The following is a 23,777-nucleotide window of genomic DNA, read 5'->3' on the forward strand; positions in this document are numbered from 1 at the left end:
TTTTTTTGAATACTTCATGATCAAAGTGCATCTGTACTCAATTTTGAAAAACTGTGGACCCTTGAACAACATGGGATTGAGGGTACTGACTCCATGCACAGTTGAAATCCAACTATGACATTTGACTCGCCCAAAACGTAACTACTAATGGCCTAATGTTGACAGGAGGCCCTACAAATAACATCAACAGTTCATCAGCACATAGTTTGCATGTTATATGTATTATACACTGTATTTTTACAATAAAGCAATTAGAGAAAAGGCTATCAAGAAAATCATGAGGAAGAGAAAATACATTTATATTAATGTATGATATATTTATTGAAAGAAATCAGTCTATAGACAGCCTTTGGGACAGCAGTCACCAGGACCCAGGATGGCAATATTCAGTAGCTGGTGGCCTCAATTCTGCAATGGCAGCTTCAGGATGGGCTGTCTGGCATTGACAGTGGCCTGCAGGTGCGGTACAGATGCCGTTTGCTTGAAATTGTATTAGAGTCCATGGCTATTGGCAGCTGTGGCCACATGTGAGTATACCAGCCTCTGGGAGGCCTGAGGCCAGGGCGCCACTGCAAGGAGGGACTGAAGCCCATAGCCATTCAGGCAGGCATAGCCCAGGAGCCTGGCCAGGGAAATGAAGAACCCAGGAAGTTGAGGCACCGTACTGCCCCCATTGCTGTGCCATCCCTGCCCACTGGATGCCTTCCTCTACCTCAGCCTAGTATTCTGCCCTCTAGCCCCCTAGTGGTCCACTAAACCACCCATTGGCACACAACGGGGCCTGCAGCCCTGCCCAGTCCCAGGGCCCTGGAGGCTGCTGATGGCATTTGAGGGTCTCCGCAGATACTCAGGAGGCAGCAGGCACAACCTCTGCACCAGTCACCCTTGATTCAGTCCTGTGGAGACTGAGGTAGGCAGTTGTAAATAAATGCCTTATGGCTTCTGCTGTCAACTCTTAAAACAAAACACCCACATGTAAGTGGACCTGTGCAGTTCAAACCTCTGAGGTTCAAGAATCAACTGTAATATGATTAGACTGAGTGACAGAAGCATTAGTTCATTCACAAATATTCAGTGGGAACCCATTTGCATGGGGGATTACTTCGAAGTAAATTACACAAGTTTAAGTAAGAATTTTTGTTTTAATTAGGAAAAAATAGTGGAAGGAAAATATATTTTAAAAAGTCAACTAAAAGGGAAATTCTATTATCATCATGACCTTCAGTATATACTTATTGCCTCACTGTTTTCATTTTACTTGCTTTCAAAACAAGGAAGTATTAAATCAATGCCAAACCTAATGCTCAAATAAATTCAGTAGAAGTTGTACAATGCTGAGCTTTAAATTGAGATATTTAAGATAATCAGTGCTACTAAATTAATGCCCTTTAATTTTTTTGTTTTAAACCTAAGATATGCATGTACACATTAAAATTTCATGATATGTGCATGTCCATCCATAAATGTTTCATGGCTCATTAGAAAGCATGATTATAATTCCCTTAGCTTAATAGGGAAATGTCATATTATCATTGTGTTCTTGTTTTTACACCAAGTATCATGTTATATTAAAATAAAGGAAATGCTGAGCTGAGGTGCAAAGTATTAAAATGTATCGTTTTGGGGAGAATGTTACATCCTCAAAGCACAGATCTAAACTGACCCTTGCATTGTCCCTATTTAGGAGATACTATTATATGTCTTAGTTTGGAAAAAGGTAACGCAGAAATTTGGTATCTTTAAAAAATTCACTGAGCACATTATCATTGCACCTGTCAGGATACAACATCCTGATCTTGCCATCCATTCAATGACCTTAAAGCCATTCATCTTTGATCCTCATCTGCAAAATAAGTGAGTTATCCTAAAATCTAGTCAACAATAATCCATAAAATCTTCCCAAGGCCGATACTATGGTTTACTTATGCATTTAGTTACATAGACCCAACTGTGTACCATAAAGTACATTTAGGTGTGTAAATTTATGGTGTAAGTTATCTTTTCTTTCCAATTAAAAATTGGTCTTCATCTCAGAGCTCTGAAATAAGAAGACTAATGTGAATGGCTAAAATTTTTTTTTAACAATACAAAAAGCATTTATATATAGTTGGGCTCTTCTGATAGTAAATATGTATATTTGAAAACAACAAATAAAAACTATCAACATGTCTTTATCTCATTTTTTATTAGTTATTACTTGGAGAAAAATAATAATAACTTCTGGCATGTATATAAAACATTGTAGTTCTAAAATTGCTTTCACATATTTATTTTTCTTGATCCTAAACATCTTGATTCCTGTGAGGTAGGGAAAACTTTTTTGTTTTATGCCTGATTTACATCTAGACAAAATAGAGTCCAGTGAGCATAAATAAATGCTGAATCATCTGAATCCAAACTTCTGCTTCAATGACCTTTCCTCTATAAAAAATATAATCTCAATATGCACAGTGAATTAAAGTAGCAACTAATATTTTTAGGTGTTTATTACATGCCAGTTATTTATTTTTCCAAATGTGGGTTTTGTGTGTGTGTGTGTGTAATCTATTCCTCCTAACTAGTCTATGCAATAGGTACTCAGGTACTCTGCTTTATAGATGAGGTAATTTAGGAATAGAAGGATTAAATAATGCTCCAAGGGTCACAGCTGATAAGTAGTGGAGCAGAGATTTAAATTAAAAACTCAGGCCATCTGGCTTCAGTCTACTTGCCATTAGCATGGCATTTAGTAATTTTTAACCTTTTTTTAGAGAGAGAGAACGTACGTGTGTGTGGGTGTGCACACACGCACTGAAGCACACACAAACATGCAAGCAGGGAGTGGGGCAGAACCAGAAGGAGACAGAAAATCTTAAGCAGGCTCTGGACCCAGTGTGAGCCTGACACAGGCTCAATCTCACAACCCTGAGATCATGACCTGAGCCAAAATAAAAAGTCATAGGCCTAACCGACTGAGCCACAGGTGCCCCAAGCATTTGGCAATTTTTAAATACGCCAGGCATTATTCTAGACTCCACAATTAGGTAATTCCAGATTATTCTGGAAGTACAAAGACATAATATCTACCTTCAAGGATTTACAGTCTGGTAAGTGCCAGGTGACTACCACTAACTACTTTTTTTTAAAGATTTTATTTATTCATGAAAGACAGAGAGAGAAAGGCAGAGACACAGGCAGAGGGAGAAGGAGGCTCCATGCAGGGAGCCTGATGTGGGACTCGATCCCGAGACCAAGGATCACACCCTGAGCCAGGGGCAGGTGCTCAACCGCTGAGCCACCCAGGTGTCCCTACCACTAACTACTTTTAAACGAAATCTGGTCACAGGTTAGAATATATAAATACATTAAACTAAGCGACAATGATTATTTGGATACATAGTCAATCCAAAAGAAACATATTTCTTATGGTTACAGTGATGGGGGGGGGGGGGAGACAATGGACCTGAGAGTAAGGAGATATGCCAGACCAACAGCTGAATATTGATCCATTTCCCCTCTCTTCAGAAACAAAAGTTACCAATAGTTCATTCATTTAATAGATTCATTAAAACTAATGTGACAACAATATACAATGTATAATATTCATATTGACTGAGAAAATTAAGTTTACATAGGTGATGGGGATTGAGGAGTACACTTATCATGATGAACACTGGCTGACGTATGGAATTGTTGAATGAATATATTGTACATTGTATGTACACTCTATGTTAAATACATTGGATTAATTTATAAAAAAAGAAAAGTTCATGATTTAATTCAGGAAGGATTGTATAAGTATAGAACTTATACTTATTCAAGTATACATTTAAAAATATTTAATTGAGAATCACTGTTATTTCCAGCTGAGGTTGTAGACATCTCTGCATGGGAATTTTCAATATAGTTGAGAGACTTGGACAATAAACAAAAATAAGTAAAATATATGGTATGAGACATGGAGAAAAAAATAAAATGGAAAGGATGAAAGGACATGTGTGTATGTTGAGGTGATGATTTTAAATAGGGAAGCCTGGGGTTTTGGTAAATTTGGTAAATACAGAAATAGAATAAAATAAAATTATATATAATCTTACTAACAAGATGGGCATCATGAACATTCTAGTGTGTATCTTTTCCAATTTTTAAAAATATAAACAGGAAGATGTTGCCTATAATTTTTTATAAAAATGAAATACCATTTTAGGAACTGCTTTTTCATTTTTCTAGTGTTTTACAAATAACTATGTCATTAGCATGTCTTTTAGAACAGTGGTTCTTTAAGAGTAAGAAATGAAAAGCACTTACCAGAAAAATCTGGAGCTACATTCTTGGGAACAACCAGTATGCAATAAGTATGATCTTGTTGGACAACTGTGGAAGGAAATGTTTTGAAAAATTGCAGCAAGGATTCTAATACCATCCATCATACCCCCAATCCTCTCATTGCCACTAGATAACAAATGCTCTACAATAAAGTTATTATAGTTCACTAAATGCTTATGCAATCATCATTTTTGTATTGTTATACATTTAGTTCCCCCCAGTTGTTTACTATAAGAGCAAAGTAAATATCTTTAAAACTATATTGTACACATATTCATAATCATTAGTATTCTTAGAATGAGAATCTGAGAAAAGGTGTGAAGAATTTTGTGTTTCTGATACATATTTCCCAGTGTGTTCTTCTATTAGTAATTTTTTGCTTTTTTTATGTCTTTCACACACCTATATTAGTTTTATTTTTAACTCTTTTGAATTAAACTTTTTAAAGAAGAAATCATATCTTGGCATCTAATTTGGCTATTGAAATTTTTTTCAAGTTTATTGACTCTGTAGTTACTCTACAAGGGATTTACTCACATATGTACTTTTTAAATTTTTTAGATTTTTCATATATTAAAGAAAACAATCCTCTGTATATATGTTAGCTACATATATGTTAGCTATTTTTTAAGAGAAAAGTATAAATCTTTTCCATGAGATCTTTGAGTAACATATATAAGCTAAATCCATGCTAGTACTCTGTCTTTTAAAAAAATATTTAAGTAAGTTTTTGTAAAAGGCATTACTAAAATTCAGATACATGGAAATCAATACAGTATGATGGAATTCTCTTCATTTAAAAAATAAAATAAAAATCGTATAAAATGAAACTATGATATTATTGATTCACATTTTCTCATTTTATTGTTCCTTATTTTACCAGGGATTCCACATTTTGAAAAATCCCTATTTTAAATTTGTTTCTTTCTTAAAACTCAGGCACACCCTTTGGGCTGACCTACTATTCTTCTATGTTCTTGCTAGTAGATTCCCCAAAGTCTTCACTTAGTAAAATGAAAAATAATAGCAATGGCTGGAGTTGGTTTTAAACAAAGAAAATGCAAAGGTTTTCTCTGTCCTAATAATTCTATATGTTGTATATTATTCATTCATTCATTCATTCATTCATTCATTCATTTATTCAGCAAATATGTATTAGGCACTCTAGAGCATACACTTCACTTAGTCTTTATCTCACAAATGGGGCTAAAACAGGCTTGCTGTGAGAAGCATATGATTTAATATAAAGTAAGAACAATGAAGCTCTTAAGATGGGATGCTTGGCTTTTGGTAGGCTTTTTTTTTTTTTTTTTTTTACCAATTAGCTGAATCCCTCCTGCTTCCTGGCTTAGAAGCTCAGAGTATATTTTCCTTGCCAGAATTACAAATGAGCTTCCTTAAATGCGTTTAGAAAAAAACTGAATACTGTGTCATTGCATGCCAAGATTCAACAGTGTTCTAATTCACAAAAATGAATGAAAATATGTGTACATTCTAACAAAAATGCTTAAGTTCTAAAGTAAAATAAAATAATGGAATTGGTCTCTAAGTATGTTCTATGGCAGTTCTTCCCCAAGCTAATACAAATTCTATGACACAAAATAAGGATTTTATTTATTTATTTTTATATTTTGAGATTTTGCTGTTACTCACAAAATACAAACCTATATTTATATATGGAAACCAAAATTGCCTTTAGCTACATGAAAACATTCATTTATTGCTGAAATTTAGTATTTGGCTTTGTCTTGCTAAGGATTTAATAATTTTAGAAAAGGTTTTTTTTTTTTAATTTTTTTATTTAACAGTAGCATCTTGCTGCTGGCTTCCATATTTAAAAGTCCATTAAAGCTAAATGGCTTTAGCCTATCGGTTGAAACTACATGGTTATACATAATATTACTTCATTAAAAAATGACTCTTTAGATACAGAAAGCCATCACTATGGGTATTACATCTGGGTCAGTGCAGGAATTAGTTCCAAGTCTTTCCTCAGTTCCCTCAGTCTTGGGAATGGCACAACCACATAAGCCAGCACCTTGACTTCAGTGCAGACCCATGTTACCAGATCATAGATAAACCCTTGTGCTGTTCCTGATATTTTTCATCTTCTCTGGTTTCTTCCATTTACTGTGGACCTTTTCATATTTCACAAGCCCTAACCCCAACCTGTCTTTGCTTGCATGTCAGACCACTTTGATTTTTCCCTCAGGAAACAGAATTGTTTCAATAGTTATTGAGAGATAATATGTAGTAGGTACTATACTAGACACTGGAGAAGCCAAGATGAGTAAGACATTGTTCTGCCCTCAGGCAGTCCTAAGTAGAAAAGAAGAGAAATACCATATATATAGAATACGCACGCATTACATACTAGACATGATCAGTGCTTATGGAGCAATTATATTATCCGTGAAGATTTGTTAGGTTGAGTTGAAGACCAACTCCTCTGATCTACCATTTCCCAATCCAGCAGTTTATAAAATTAAATCTCTTAGTCACTCATGTGCTGGTTCATTTCCTTGAAGGTGATGAGTGAGAAATGACTTCCCTGACTTGCTGTAACTTGTTTTAACACACTTTCTTATGATTTAAACAATGGCAACAATGGGAGGAAGGAAGAAAGAAGGAAGGAAGACAGGGAGAGAGAAAGGGAGGAAAGAAGGAGGGGGGGAAAGAGAAAGAAAGACAACCCTGTTGGAAGTATACAATATGGCTGAGAATGTGGGCCAGTCAGAATGCCTTACCTTGATTTTTAGCATGGTTTTGAGGAATTAAATATTTATTGAATGACTATGTGCCAATTAATGCTATGCATATCATATACATCTCACAAAAACTTTCTAATCAACCTGAGACCCAGGTAATATCATTCGTATTTCACAGATGAGAACATAAAGAACTATATAGAATAGCACATAAGTTTCTTGTCCAATAACACACATCTACTAAGTGTAGGCCTGTGCCTACCAACTCCAAAACTAAGATTCTTTATATCCTTTTCTAACTGGAACATTTGTAAATCGTAAGAACTTAAGAGGCTCCAAGATACTAAAGAATAGTTGAAGCTGGAGGAAACTGATAAATTCCAAGGGGAGCCTTAACAGTATTTGAAGATGTCATTTAGAGCATAAACATGGAGATCCATACCTCTGTAGGCTTTTTTCCTACTAATATGTTGGGGAACTCCTCTGCTAAAGAAGTTATAAAAATATTAATATTATAAATATTCTGTTATTCTTTGTCTTTCTCTTCCTTTCTTTTCCTTGTGAGAAGGCACTAACTAGTGTTGGAATTTGAGGCAACTTCTCTAATCCTATAGCTTTAAGAGCATCAGTAATTAGATCCATAGGAACAGTAATAATTAGCCTGCCCTCTTTAGAGATAGTAAAGCTAAATAGCTCATAAAGTGCCCCTATATACATCATCCCTGGGCGGAAATCCCCATATATTTCATTTTACTTCCATCATTCAGAATCTTTAGATAAAGGAGACCTAAAAAAATGGTTAGTAAGTCATATAATAGTGGCTGGTCTTTAAAAAAAAAAATCTTTCAAAATATTAGCATTATCTCTTCTAAAACCTGGTAGCTCCAGGCTGTTTGAATTTTCTGTATACTCTATTACATAAGCCTACTATTTTTTCTTTGTTTTTATCAATGCAAAGCTTTTTTACAAGCTGTGAAACAAAGACACAGTGAAGTTTCTAAGGGGAACAAAATTACACTTTTTTTTTTTTTTTAGAAAGGCACTAAAAATCCAAACCATAAATATTAGAGACTAAGAAACCTCTTAGGTCATTGATTCTGCAATCTTCCAAAGGTGGAGCAATAACTGAACCAACAGAGTCAGTTGCTCCAGAATAGAATGCCTATTAATATCAATTTAATATCTTTGCCCTGAGAACACAATTTGCTTTTGAGTGGATGCTGTGGTTGTTTCCACTGAAAGGTAAATAATCTCTCCTCTTTGGAAACATGCATTTAATAAAGAAGAATCCCTCCTATGGCTGAACTAATGTGCCTCCCCACACATCCATAGTTCTATTGCTAATAAAAAGGATTATCAGGCAAATAGAAATGTAGTTTACAGTTGCAATAGCTCACACCATTACTTTTTACCTCAATAAGTAAATCAAGCTTTTATGCCTGAAAACTACTTAAAAGCCAACTTTTCAGAATCTGTATTCCTCTGACAGCACATAATGAATATTTTGTCATAGCAAGTAACAAATTTTATTATAGCCTAATGCTTAAAATTCCATCTGTTTTCACAAACAGAACATGAATACAGGAAAGCAACCATTAATCTTAAAATGTACTAAAAAATTCTCCTAATAAAGGGCTTCTAAAGGCACTTAAACATATTCAAGACCTGCTAATGATGGGTTGCTGTGTGTCTGACATCTCAGTTTCCATTCACTGGTTGCTCAGAGCCCAACCATGTTTATCCTCCAAACATTTGTAAAAGGCACTCGTCTTTAAAATGGGAAATCATGCCTAATAGGCATCATGTAATAGGATGAACAAGGTTCTCTTGCTATTTCATCTATAGGCTTACAGAGCAGTAAACAAAGGACTTGGGCCACAGAATAGTGGAATATTTTTCATCAAAATGCCTATTCATTCATGTATGCACCAGACATTTACTGAACACCTACAATGTGTTCAGAAATGAAAAGCTCAGCCTCTGTCCTCAAGTAGCCCATAGTTAAGTAGACATTACCACGCAGTAAGTAAGACACAAGATAGATTAGAGTTGTGTACTCTTAGGTCAGAAGGAAGTGAAGAAATGTTTCTCCAATAAGATAGCATAGGGGAAGGGCTTTGAATAATGACTAGACACTAACTAGGTGAAAAAGAAGCCGAGAATAATATTCAGGATTATCTAGCCTAACTCATATCATCTCCTGTCATTTTAAAAATGAGAGTACAAAAAACAAAAAACAAAAAACAAAAAACAAATGAGAGTACAAAATACAGAAAAGTTAAGTGACTGAAAGAGGGCCATTTAGTGACTCAAACTACAACAGGCAGAGTAGAGCCCCACTGATAGCACCTTCTGTAATTTTCACTTACATATATAAATACATTGGTTACTAATTAAGAATTATTGATGATAATTATACTCATAATTATTTGTTTATGGATTTCCTTGGTGAATAATTAAATTATTAAAGTTATGATTCTATGTTTAGGGGACTAGTTTTTATTTTATTTTTAATTCTAAACTCCCACTCATCCAACTTGGCTGAGGCATAACATATGTAAATGTTTATATTTGTTTGTTTTATACTGAATCAATTACTCTATAGAATAGGAGGGTATTTTTCTAAACGGACAGTGTGCATTTGCATTATACATCCTGGTTAAATATCAAAGGAATAAAGAGATAAATATAAATGAAGGATAAGGGTTTTCCCAAGTCATAATCATCTCAATCCTCCTGTAGCAGATGAATCTCTGAACAGCTTACTTGCATCTCTATTAGAGTCCTCTGACATGAGACTGATACAATGTTAGTAGTGCAGATCTAAGATTCATAGAAAGTATACAAGTAAATGTTTAACCACTAGTTCCCCAGAGGCAAAATGCCTTGATTTGTAGTGTTTCTCAATTTTCAGATATAAATACTCTCACAATGACTGATTTTAACTCACTAACATGGCCTCACTTAACTTCAGAATTCAAAATTGTAGAAAGATACATGCAATTGGCTTTTTAAAACCAGCGTAACTCAAATTTAGTACACCGATGGAAGCATCCAAAGGACATTATCAGAATTACCCAAAGCAAAAGAAGCATTAGATTGAACTTTAAAAAAATCATATAATATCACTACCTAAAAAGGCTTAATTAAGGTCATTGCTCCAAGATAACAATTCTCAAAGTGGGTTCCACCAAACCCTTGAAGGCCCCAACTCCTTTTCAATTGGTCAATGAAACCAACTACTGCACTAATTATTTCTGCAAAGCTATTTGCTTATTATTGTGTAGATATTTGTAGTAATAGCATAATGGTATATATATTTTTTCTTTTTGACAGCATCTTTTAAAATAAGTAGCAAACATTTTATCATATACATAAAACAAAACTTTCTACTTGGAAATGAAATTCCACTTGGGATGTGGAAAGATTACACATCCCAAAGGCCTATCTATCTTTTCATGAATTATTTAACTCAAAGAACTATCCCTCAAGATATGAATTTAGATATATGATTCTTTTCGAGAAGAAGAATCTTAATGACAGGTCGAAAATGTCAAACAACAGATCTTTCCTATTCAGATGCATCCTATACCAGATGTACTTTATTTTGTTATTTTTATTGGTACCTTGCCACTAACTCATAGTAATGGCTACTTTTATTCACAGAAACCCGTTCCCTTGAAAGAACAACTGACAAACCATGGTTGTTCACATCAAACTAATTGGCAGAAATTATCTTGGAAATGTATGAAATGAGTTGTCATTTTATTAAAGCAAATAACATTATTTGCTGCCAATGATACCATTTGAACTTTCAAGAAAAATTAAAATATTAGAAATTCTGTGTATACCACTATGATACTTTCACAATACTTGAGACTTTTTTGATGAGATTGCTACTGGAATTAATGAATGTAAATTTTTAACGTATTATAATAAGACTTGCCAATATTTGGAAGATCAATCTAACTCAGGGAAAGACTGTTTTCCAAATGACAAGTGCTTATTGTTATAAAATAATACATGAGTAAAATATCTATTCAAAATGCAAGGTAGCTTAATTTTAATGTGACAGATAACTAAAAGTTTACTCATATGGAATCAGATTCTATATTGCTACTAATCTTTAAGAAATTTCTGCTGGAAAAAAAAAAAAAAAGAAATTTCTACTGGTTAAGTTTTGATGTGGCATCTAAAAAATGTATCCATGATTATCCAAATAGCTACTAAAATTATTCTCCCCTTTACAACTGCATCTCTGTGTGAGGTCAGATTTTCTTCATGTTTTCCAACAAAAACAATGTAATTGAGAATTCGAATGCAGAACATTTACAGGAATTTAACTGTCTTCTATTAAACTGTACATTTACATTGTATGTAAAACAATGCCACTATTTTTAGTATTTTTGTTTTAGAAAATACAGTTATTTTTGTTAAAAATGAGTTATGTTAACATGTAGTGGGTTTACTTTTGCTAGTCTCAAATAAAATAAATATTGTAAAAATTTCCAGTGTTAATTGTGATTATATACAGTATATCTACATATATATCACCTATACTACAGGATTTTATAGGTCTCAATAATTTTTAAGAGTGTAAATGTTTCCTGAGACCAAAATGTTTGAGACCTATTGCTTTAAGATAAGAATACATAGGGACACCTGGGTGGCTCAGTGGTTGACTGCCTTCAGTTTAGGGTGTAATCCGGGGTCCCGGGATTCAGTCCCACATTGGACTCCCTGCATGAGGCCTGCTTCTCTCTCAGCCTATGTCTCTGCCTCTCTCTCTGTGTATTTCATGAATAAGTAAATAAAATCTTTTAAAAAAAGAGAATACATCAAAAGTACTTGTCAAGCTTTAGAACACACACATACATGCATCATAAAGATAATTTTAGAAAACTCACACATGATTCAAATGACTCAAATGGACACTGTGGATAAGAATAATTTTTCTAGGAACATCTACAGTTAAAATTTTGTTAACAAGAATTTAAGCCAGAGTTCCAAAGTCTAAAGTAAACCCATCTTTACCACTTGGCAATAATTGCCTTCCTATCCTAGGATTAACATGTCATGTTTGCAATTTAGGCAAGTTATTCACTATTTTTTATTTATTTATTTTTTAAAAGATTTTATTTACTTATTCATGAGAGACACAGAGAGAGAGAGAGAGAAGCAGAGACACAGGCAGAGGGAGAAGCAGGCTCCATGCAGAGAGCCCGATGTGGGACTCGATTCCAGGTTTCCAGGAACAGGCCCTGGGCTGAAGGCGGAGCTAAACCGCTGAGCCACCCGGGCTGCCCTATTCACTATTTTTTAACCTCAGCTTTCTCATATTTAAAATTTCCTGAAGAAGCAGATAAAAGTAGTATCATCTCAAATGGTTGGTGTCATTTTAAATGGGAAGAGTGCTTATTATTTAACATACATTAGTTGAACTATTATTATTTTATCTTTTTATTATATTATTATTTTTATTGTTGTTATAACTATTTCTTTGGTAAGTGATATTTATTTTGTAGCTTCACTTATTCATTATCCATGATGCAGAACACAATCCTTTCCAAGGCAGCATATTCCATTATTGTATGAGAAATCCTTTATTATTTTACTAATGTACCAAAGTTAAATAATAAAGGATTTATTACAGCCATAACCACATATAGCTATTGAGTTCTTGAAACAAGTTTTTAATTTACTGTAAGGCCAAAAATCTTCTTTGGAAAAGGCATTTTGGAGAGTTATATAGATTTATTGTAAAAAGTCCTGTATTCATACAGACCTATTCTTAAATACTGGATTTATCATTTATGGTTTATGCTGTCATTGGCAAACAACTGAAGATCAATTACTGCATCTATATTTTGGGTATGATAATGCTTTTTTTCAGGGTCATTATGAAATCCAGAAGAAACAATATATGCTAACCACACAACGGTGCACGGTCATTTATTCCATTACAATGCCTAGTGAGGGCTTTAATTGAGAATTTGTCAGTAGCTAAATGTGCAATTTTAAGAGACGTATGCATGCCTGACACTCAAAGAACTTTGAGTCTAGGGGAGTCACATAGTATATTATTATTCGTGGCAAGAATCCTATGTGGTTTTGTTTGCAGCTTTCCAACTGAGTGCCAATACTGGAAAAAAAATCATTCATTCATTTTACACTGCTTCTCCTCATATTCTGCTAATGCAGAGTGATAATGTTTCCTTGCTTTGAGGATTGCTTTTACCAACCATTACTCTCCTCTTGATATTCTTGCTATTAATCACCTATACTATGCAAAAAGTATGACCAACAGAAAAACTTTCCATTGTATGAGAGAATTTTGTTTCCTGAAAAGCAGATTTTTTTTTCATGTTGTATTGGGCAGGTCAATGACATTGCAACTAGAGGTGCCAATCGTCTTCATTAGACATGCAAGCAATCGATTCAAAAACAGATTTTAAATCCTAATCCTATCCCCAAGAGTTTGCTACTGGCATAAATTGATACACAATGGCTTTAAAGAGGTAATTAACAGGTAATTAAAAATTTATGCCATGTATAAGCAAAGGCCTAAGTGCTTTGGTGGGAGGGTGGATTCAGGACATACCAACTTACTTTGCATAGAGATGCTATTGACATGGTAGGAGGGTAGAAAGTAAAAGAATCCTGTCTCCTGATGTTGACCACAGGATCCTAGAGAAGTAGAATTATGCTTATTTTTTCCTCTCCAAGAAACAAAAGGTGCTGTGTGTTTAATGCCAGTTTGTGAGACATAAAGATAAATTAATAAATCACTTTATTCTCTCTTTGTTTAATTCCACTCCAGTGAAATAATGGAAACTATTTAACACACACATTATATGAAATTCAAATTAGTATCCACTAAGAAAGTTTTATTGAAACATAGCTATATTTATTTGTTAATGGATTGTCTATGGCGGTTTTCATATTACAACTACTGAGTTGAATAGCTGCAATAGAGACTATGTGGAATGTAAATCCTAAAATATTTAGTATTCAGCCCTTCACAGGAAGAAGTCTGCTTTAAAGAGATTATGCAGATATTACTTTTTCTTAAGACACTAAGATAAAAATTATAATGCTGATTATGATGATGAGGAGGAGTAGAAGGAAAAGGAGGAAGAAGAGGAAAATCATGGTCATGATCATATTAGTTTTATTTCATTTTTATACCTATCTCCAGGCTTGGACTATTTCTTGGGTGGACCACTTCAGCAAAGTCCATCCAATCAATTACATAGTGATTCCTATTCATTCATTTCCTAGAAACAAAACATATTTTCATAATTTTTGCAACTTTTCATCATTTACTATCATTTCTAATCTTTTATAATACTATCTTTTTTCACTCATCAATATTTTGGTTTGTAGTATTAAGATATAAGAGCTATTTTTAAGATTATTACATCTAAAACATAATAATGGTAGTTACTTGATATCATGAAATATCCCACTAGTTTTTAAAATCCCAATGCCCTCAAAAATATTAAAATGTATTATTCTTTAATAATTATCTTGAATTGGGATTCCAATAAGTTTCACACATGACAATTGATTGGTATGCCTTATAAATATCTATGAATTACTTCTTTCTTGCTCTTGCCCTCCCTCACTCTCTTCACTCTCTCTTTCTTCACTCTCTCATTGTTACAGAAACTGATTATTGGTCCAATAGTGTTTTGCACAGTTTAGATCAGTCCTATTCAAAAAAAGTTTTCTGCAATGATAGTAATGTTCTAGAGTGTTCGATATGGTAGCCACCGCTGCATAGAGCTACCAAGTTCCTCAAAGAAGTATGTACAGTGTGCCCCAGGAACTGAAACAAGTTCTGTTTACTGGTAAGTCTAAATTTAAGTAATTTTCTATGGCTGATGCCTTATAACTGCCACACTGGAAAGTACAGCCCTAGATTTTGTTGACTTACATCACTGTGCCGTGTTCTTTTCATTTCTTGTGAACAGGTGGCTGAATCCAAACTAGAAGCTTAATCAGATTCATTTTTCTTTCCTTTTTCTCTTTGTTTGCAAGAATCTTCAAAGAAGCTTTTTGTAAAATTTAAATTTATTTATTTATTTGAGAGAGGGTGAGAGTGAAGATCATAGAACGAGAGAGAGAAGTAAACTCACTGTTGAGTAGGGAGCTTAATCCCAGGACCCTGAGATCATGACCTGAGCTGAAGGCAGATGCTTAACTGGCTGAGCCACCCAGGCTCCCTTTCACAAATGCTTTTATGCTCTTCCTTCCAGAGGCATATAAACCTTGCAGTCTTTGTATTTATGATATCAGCTGTCTTGGATGTTCAAAATCTATATATATTATTGGTTTATCAGAGGTTACAAAGTGGTAATATTCAAATTCTGCCATTTCTTCTTCATTTAATACATCTATGTGGAGATTAATGGCAGGATAATTTGTGATTCTCCCCCTTTATTTGCCAATTTGCAAATAGTGACTTGCATCCCTAACATCTTCCATAAACATTATTTTAGCATAATTTAAACTCATGCATTTATTAATATTTAATATGATTACATCCATTATAGTTATTATTCTTAGAGATGTTTATAATTTCTAATATTTGGTCAGTGGGAGTCTTATTTAGTTTTATCGTGAGTCCTTTCAGGATGATTTCAGTAATCTTTGATAGCTTATATTTCATTTTTAAATCCTTTAGATAATTACTCTTAATAAAGCACAAATTAAGTGAAAAAATTTACTTTAACAATATTATTGTCTATTTTGTTACTAGTAAAAACATTATTAGCCCCAAAAGACTATCTAGGTGTGTGCAACAATAATTGTATTCAGCTGTCCATTGTATTGAGTGAGCTTCTGATTATATAAAGATCATAGTTATATATATTTTTTCTATTTTATTATTTTGCAGTAATATATGTCAAGAAAGCAAATATATAATATCTAGTAGCTTAATTACAAACTTAAGTATTAGAAATATTAACCTACATTTGTACTATTGTACCCAAAGTCAAGAAATATTAAGGGTGAGCCTCTTAATGGCTTCCTTGATTTATTTATTTACTTATTAGCAAATATTTATTTATTGATGTGAGACAGAGAGAGCAAGCATGAGCAGGAGGGGCAGAGGGAGAGGGAGAGAGAATATTAAGCATACTTTGAGCTGAGTATTCACCCAGAAGCAGGGTTTGATCTCATGACCCTGAGATTATGACCTGAGCGAAAAACTGAGTTGGCTGCTTAAACATCCCAAGCACCCCCTTAAAGGTCTAATTTTTTCCTTAAATAAATTTATTTTTTATTGGTGTTCAATTTGCCAACATACAGAATAACACCCAGTGATCATCCGGTCAAGTGTCCCCCTCAGTGCCCGTCACTCATTCACCCCACCCCCCCGCCCTCCTCCCCTTCCACCACCCCTAGTTCGTTTCCCAGAGTTAGGAGTCTTTATGTTCTGTCTCCCTTTCTGATATTTCCTACCCATTTCTTCTTCCTTCCCTTATATTCCCTTTCACTATTATTTATATTCCCCAAATGAATGAGACCATATAATGTTTGTCCTTCTCCGATTGACTCATTTCACTCAGCATAATACCCTCCAGTTCCATCCACGTCGAAGCAAATGGTGAGTATTTGTCGTTTCTAATGGCTGAGTAATATTCTGTTGTATACAGAGACCACATCTTCTTTATCCATTCATCTTTCGATGGACACCGAGGCTCCTTCCACAGTTTGGCTATTGTGGACATTGCTGCTAGAAACATCGGGGTGCAGGTGTCCCAGCGTTTCACTGCATCTGTATCTTTGGGGTAAATCCCCAGCAGTGCAATTGCTGGGTCATAGGGCAGATCTATTTTTAACTCTTTGAGAAACCTCCACAGTTTTCCAGAGTGGCTGCACCAGTTCACATTCCCACCAACAGTGCAAGAGGGTTCCCTTTTCTCCGCATCCTCTCCAACATTTGTGGTTTCCTGCCTTGTTAATTTTCCCCATTCTCACTGGTGTGAGGTGGTATCTCATTGTGGTTTTGATTTGTATTTCCCTGATGGCAAGTGATGCGGAGCATTTTCTCATGTGTGTGTTGGCCATGTCTATGTCTTCTTCTGTGAGATTTCTCTTCATGTCTTTTGCCCATTTCATGATTGGATTGTTTGTTTCTTTGGTGTTGAGTTTAAGAAGTTCTTTATAGATCTTGGAAACTAGCCCTTTATCTGATATGTCATTTGCAAATATCTTCTCCCATTCTGTAGGTTGTCTTTGAGTTTTGTTGACTGTATCCTTTGCTGTGCAAAAGCTTCTTATCTTGATGAAGTCCCAATAGTTCATTTTTGCTTTTGTTTCTTTTGCCTTTGTGGATGTATCTTGCAAGAAGTTACTATGGCCGAGTTCAAAAAGGGTGTTGCCTGTGTTCTTCTCTAGGATTTTGATGGAATCTTGTCTCACATTTAGATCTTTCATCCATTTTGAGTTTATCTTTGTGTATGGTGAAAGAGAGTGGTCTAGTTTCATTCTTCTGCATGTGGATGTCCAATTTTCCCAGCACCATTTATTGAAGAGACTGTCTTTCTTCCAATGGATAGTCTTTCCTCCTTTATCGAATATTAGTTGCCCATAAAGTTCAGGGTCCACTTCTGGATTCTCTATTCTGTTCCACTGATCTATGTGTCTGTTTTTGTGCCAGTACCACACTGTCTTGATGACCACAGCTTTGTAGTACAACCTGAAATCTGGCATTGTGATGCCCCCAGATATGGTTTTCTTTTTTAATATTCCCCTGGCTATTCGGGGTCTTTTCTGATTCCACACAAATCTTAAAATAATTTGTTCTAACTCTCTGAAGAAAGTCCATGATATTTTGATAGGGATTGCATTAAACGTGTAAATTGCCCTGGGTAACATTGACATTTTCACAATATTAATTCTGCCAATCCATGAGCATGGAATATTTTTCCATCTCTTTGTGTCTTCCTCAATTTCTTTCAGAAGTGTTCTATAGTTTTCAGGGTATAGATCCTTTACATCTTTGGTTAGGTTTATTCCTAGGTATCTTATGCTTTTGGGTGCAATTGTAAATGGGATTGACTCCTTAATTTCTCTTTCTTCAGTCTCATTGTTAGTGTATAGAAATGCCACTGACTTCTGGGCATTGATTTTGTATCCTGCCACGCTACCGAATTGCTGTATGAGTTCTAGCAATCTTGGGGTGGAGACTTTTGGGTTTTCTATGTAGAGTATCATGTCATCGGCGAAGAGGGAGAGTTTGACTTCTTCTTTGCCAATTTGAATGCCTTTAATTTAGTCTTTTTGTTGTCTGATTGCTGAGGCTAGGACTTCCAGTACTATGTTGAACAGCAGTGGTGAGAGTGGACATCCCTGTCTTGTTCCTGATCTTAGGGGAAAGGATCCCAGTGCTTCCCCATTGAGAATGATATTTGCTGTGGGCTTTTCATAGATGGCTTTTAAGATGTCGAGGAATGTTCCCTCTATCCCTACACTCTTCAGAGTTTTGATCAGGAATGGATGCTGTATTTTGTCAAATGCTTTCTCTGCATCCAATGAGAGGATCATATGGTTCTTGGTTTTTCTCTTGCTGATATGATGAATCACATTGATTGTTTTACGGGTGTTGAACCAGCCTTGTGTCCCAGGGATAAATCCTACTTGGTCATGGTGAATAATTTTTTTAATGTACTGTTGGATCCTATTGGCCAGTATCTTGTTGAGAATTTTTGCATCCATGTTCATCAGGGATATTGGTCTGTAATTCTCCTTTTTGGTGGGGTCTTTGTCTGGTTTTGGAATTAAGGTGATGCTGGCCTCATAGAACGAATTTGGAAGTACTCCATCTCTTTCTATCTTTCCAAACAGCTTTAGGAGAATAGGTATGGTTTCTTCTGTAAATGTTTGATAGAATCCCCTGGGAAGCCATCTGGCCCTGGACTTTTGTGTCTTGGGAGGTTTTTGATGACTGCTTCAATTTCCTCCCTGGTTATTGGCCTGTTAAGGTTTTCTATTTCTTCCTGTTCCAGTTTTGGTAGTTTGTGGCTTTCCAGGAATGCGTGCATTTCTTCTAGATTGCCTAATTTATTGGTGTATAGCTGTTCATAATATGTTTTTAAAATCGTTTGTATCTCCTTGGTGTTGGCAGTGATCTCTCCTTTCTCATTCATGATTTTATTAATTTGAGTCTTCTCTCTCTTCTTTTTAATAAGGCTGGCTCATGGTTTATCTATCTTATTAATTCTTTCAAACAACCAACTCCTGGTTTTGTTGATCTGTTCCATAGTTCTTCTGGTCTCGATATCGTTGAGTTCTGCTCTAATCTTTATTAACTCTTTTCTTCTGCTGGGTGTAGGATCTATTTGCTGTTTTTTTTCTAGCTCCTTTAGGTGTAAGGTTAGCTTTTGTATTTGAGTTCTTTCCAGTTTTTGAATGGAGGCTTGTATTGCGATGTATTTCCCCCTCAGGACTGCTTTTGCTGCATCCCAAAGATTTTGAATGGTTGTATCTTCATTCTCATTAGTTTCCATGAATCTTTTTAATTCTTCCTTAATTTCCTGGTTGACCCTTTCATGTTTTAGCAGGATGGTCCTTAACCTCCACGTGTTTTAAGTCCTTCCAAGCTTCTTGTTGTGATTGAGTTCTAATTTCAACGCATTATGGTCTTTGAATATGCAGGGGACGATCCCAATCTTTTGGTATCGGTTCAGACCCGATTTGTGACCCAGTATGTGGTCTATTCTGGAGAAAGTTCCATGTGCACTTGAGAAGAATGTGTATTCAGTTGAGTTTGGATGTAAAGTTCTGTAGATATCTGTGAAATCCATCAAGCCCAGTGTATCGTTTAAAGCTCTTGTTTCTTTGGAGATGTTGTGCTTAGAAGACCTATGAAGGGTAGAAAGAGCTAGATTGAAGTCACCAAGTATAAGTGTATTATCTAAGTATGTCTTAACTTTGGTTATTAATTGATTGATATATTTGGCAGCTCCCACATTCGGGGCATATATATTGAGGATTGTTAAGTCCTCTTGTTGGATAGATCCTTTAAGTATGAGATAGTGTCCCTCTTCATCTCTCACTACAGTCTTCAGGGTAAATTTTAGTTTATCTGATATAAGGATGGCTACCCCTGCTTTCTTTTGAGGACCATTTGAATGGTAAATGGTTCTCCAACCTTTTATTTTCAGGCTGTAGGTGTCCTTCTGTCTAAAATGAGTCTTTTATAGACAGCAGATAGATGGATCCTGCTTTTTGTATCCAGTCTGAAACCCTGCGCCTTTTGATGGGGTCATTAAGCCCGTTCACGTTCAGAGTTACTATTGAAAGATATGAGTTTAGTGTCATCATGATATCTATTCAGTCCTTGTTTTTGTGGATTGTTCCACTGGACTTCTTTTTAAAGGGGAATTTTTTATTTTATTTATTTATTTATTTTTATTTATGATAGTCACAGAGAGAGAGAGAGAGAGAGAGAGAGAGGCAGAGACACAGGCAGAGGGAGAAGCAGGCTCCATGCACCAGAAGCCCGACGTGGGATTCGATCCCAGGTCTCCAGGATCGCGCCCTGGGCCAAAGGCAGGCGCTAAACCGCTGCGCCACCCAGGGGCCCTTAAAGGGGAATTTTAAGAGTCCCCCTTAAAATTTCTTGCAAAGCTGGTTTGGAGGTCACATATTCTTTCAGTTCCTGCCTGTCTTGGAAGCTCTTTATCTCTCCTTCCATGCTGAATGAGAGCCTTGCTGGATAAAGTATTCTTGGTTGCATGTTCTTCTCATTTAGGACCCTGAATATATCCTGCCAGCACTTTCTGGCCTGCCAGGTCTCTGTGGAGAGGTCTGCTGTTACCCTAATACTCCTCCCCATAAAAGTCAGGGATTTCTTGTCTCTTGCTGCTTTAAGGATCTTCTCTTTATCTTTGGAATTTGCAAGCTTCACTATTAAATGTCGAGGTGTTGAACGGTTTTTATTGATTTTAGGGGGGGATCTCTCTATTTCCTGGATCTGAATGCCTGTTTCCCTTCCCAGATTAGGAAAGTTTTCAGCTAGAATTTGTTCAAATACATATTCTGGCCCTCTGTCCCTTTTGGCGCCCTCGGAACCCCAATTAAATGTAGGTTTTTCTTCCTCAGGCTGTCATTTATTTCCCTTAATCTATCCTCATGGTCTTTTAATTGTTTGTTTTTTTTTTCTGTTTCCCTCTTTGCCATCAACTTGTCTTCTATGTCACTCACTCGTTCTTCCACCTCGTTAACCCTCGTCGTTAAGACTTCTAGTTTGGATTGCATCTCATTCAATTGATTTTTAATTTCTGCTTGATTAGCTCTAAATTCTGCAGTCATGAAGTCTCTTGATTCCTTTATGCTTTTATTAGAGCCACCAGTAGCTTTATAATAGTGCTTCTGAATTGGCTTTCTGACATTGAATTGTAATCCAAATTTTGTAACTCTGTGGGAGAGAGGACTGTTTCTAATTCTTTCTTTTGAGGTGAGGTTTTCCTTCTAGTTATTTTGCTCAGTGCAGAGTGACCAAAAGCAAGTTTTATTGGGAATAGGAGAAAAAGAGAGGAGAAAAAGAAGGAAAGAAAAGAGAAAAAGAAAAAGAAAAAAGGAAGAAAAAAAAGAAAAAAGAGAAGAAAAAGAGAAAGAAAAAGAAAGGAAGGGAAAAAAGGGTGGGGGAAGCAAACAGAAATCAAAAAGAAAAAAGAAAGAAAAGAAAGAAAAGAAAAGAAAGAAAAGTAGAAAAAAAAAGAAAGAAAAGAAAAGAAAGAAAATAAAAGAAAAGAGAAGAAAAGAAAAAAACAAAATCACAGGGGACTATCTTCCGATTCTGTGTACTCTAAGTCCCTTGGCTTCCCCTGGAACTTGTCCGTCCAGCTGGTCTTCTGGGGGAGGGGTCTGTTGTGCTGATTTTCAGGTGTTAGCACTTGGGGGAGCTGCTCTGCCCCCTGCCTGGTGCAGGGATCAGTGGCGTTGTTTACCCCGTGAGGTCCCTGGAGGAACAGCCCCAGTGGTTGCTGCAGCTCTGGAGCCCTGGATTCAGCTCCCGCAGGAACTACTCTGTCTGCAAGGCCTGGAGGCTCCGGGGCGGGTCCGCTGATCTGCTCAGCTGGGGCAGGAGCGTCCTTGCTGTCCTGGGCCCTCCCGGCCTCAGCCTGTCGCGGGGGAGGCCGGATCCTGAGCTGTGTCCCGGCGCCCTGTGCTCGGGGCCTGCGCTGGTGGATTCGCGCTCCCGCCCCGCAGCCCCCTCCGCGGAGCCGCCCCCGAGCCCCCCGAGCTGCTCCCGCCCCGCAGCCCCCTCCCCGGAGCCGCCCCCGAGCCCCCCCGAGCTGCTCCGGGTCCCGCCGTGCGCGCTGCAGCCCTTAGGGAGCTCGGGGCGCTCTCCCGGGGCGCAGGTGTCTGTTAGTGTCCCCGGGAGCCCGAGGGCATCCCCGCCCTCCTGGGTCTTGCTCCAACTCCCTGCGAGCTCTTTCCCCCGGGAAGGTCGGTGCAGCTCCTGCGTCTCCGGGACGGGGCTCTCCTGTCCTGGGGACACTTGCCGAGGCCTCAGCCCGGCTCCTCGCGGGCCCCCCACACCTTGGATGCCTTTTGTTTCTTTATTTCTTTTTCCCCGTCTTCCTACCTTGATAGAAGCACGAACTCTTCTCACTGCAGCGTTCCAGGTGTTCTCTCTTTAATTCTCAGGCCGAATTCGTAGATTTTCAGGATGATTTGAAGGTCATCTAGGTAATTTGGTGGGGACAGGTGACTTGGGGACCCTACTGTTCTGCCATCTTGCCCCTACGCTCTAAAGGTCTAATTTCAAACAACTTCAAATAAGTCTGAATTTGCTACAGTGAAGAAAACATTATTGTACCTAATCTTTACCACAACTCTCCATAGAAGTAAAATTTCTAAACCTGGTTTGTTAGTAAACTGAATCTCAGAGATGTTAAAAGGCTTTTGTAAGACAAATAACTAGTAAATGGTCAAGTTATGTTAAGAATTCAGGTTTTCAGTTTAATAATATTTCCCCTATACCAAGAAGAGTGATTTGGTTTTTTAAGCCATCTGTGCTACAAATTACTCAAGTGAATATTCACTTTTCATTGAAGATGTCTTTAATTTTAAACTATTAAAAAAATTCAGACATAAGTATATAATTTTTAGATAAAATATGTTTTTCCTAAAACTACCAATCAATTAATATCTATCATCTTTGAACTATTTTACTATATCCAAAATTTTACTGTTTATCTGCTTTTTCTTTTTCTTTTTCTTTCTTTTTCTTTCCTTTCTTTCTTTCCTTTCATCTTCTTCTTGACAAATGTGTGGTGCTATATTATCTTTACTGAGTAAGGGAAGAAAGCTTCCTTGGGGGATTGACAGAAACAATAAATACTGAATTTCAGACCTGTATGGATTCTGTGAAATCAGTTTTTTGGTTTATGTACCTCATATATTCTCATCTCTTTTCTAAGTCAGAGAAGTCTTTTTTCTTTCTGGAAAGAAGTAAAGTTCATGCAGTCGAAACCACTTCAGAAAGTATATATTTGCCCAAATGCAGTATTTGTATCACTCAGAGTCCCTTATGTTGGGTCACCATAGAAATTCAGTTTGGAGACCTACCCCCTAGGTATTCTCCCCAAAGTCCAATACTAACTGAACTAACAAGGGATAACTCTGGCCCATAATCATAATAATGAAGCAATATGAATTATTTTCAAAAACTTCTTTGTGTAGGGCAATTTAATTAAGGAGTTAGTGTATGTACATCATTGTATCTATCAAAGAATGAAA

This window comes from Canis lupus, chromosome 23 (genome assembly GCF_048164855.1).
Source record: "Canis lupus baileyi chromosome 23, mCanLup2.hap1, whole genome shotgun sequence".
Classification (NCBI taxonomy): domain Eukaryota; kingdom Metazoa; phylum Chordata; class Mammalia; order Carnivora; family Canidae; genus Canis; species Canis lupus.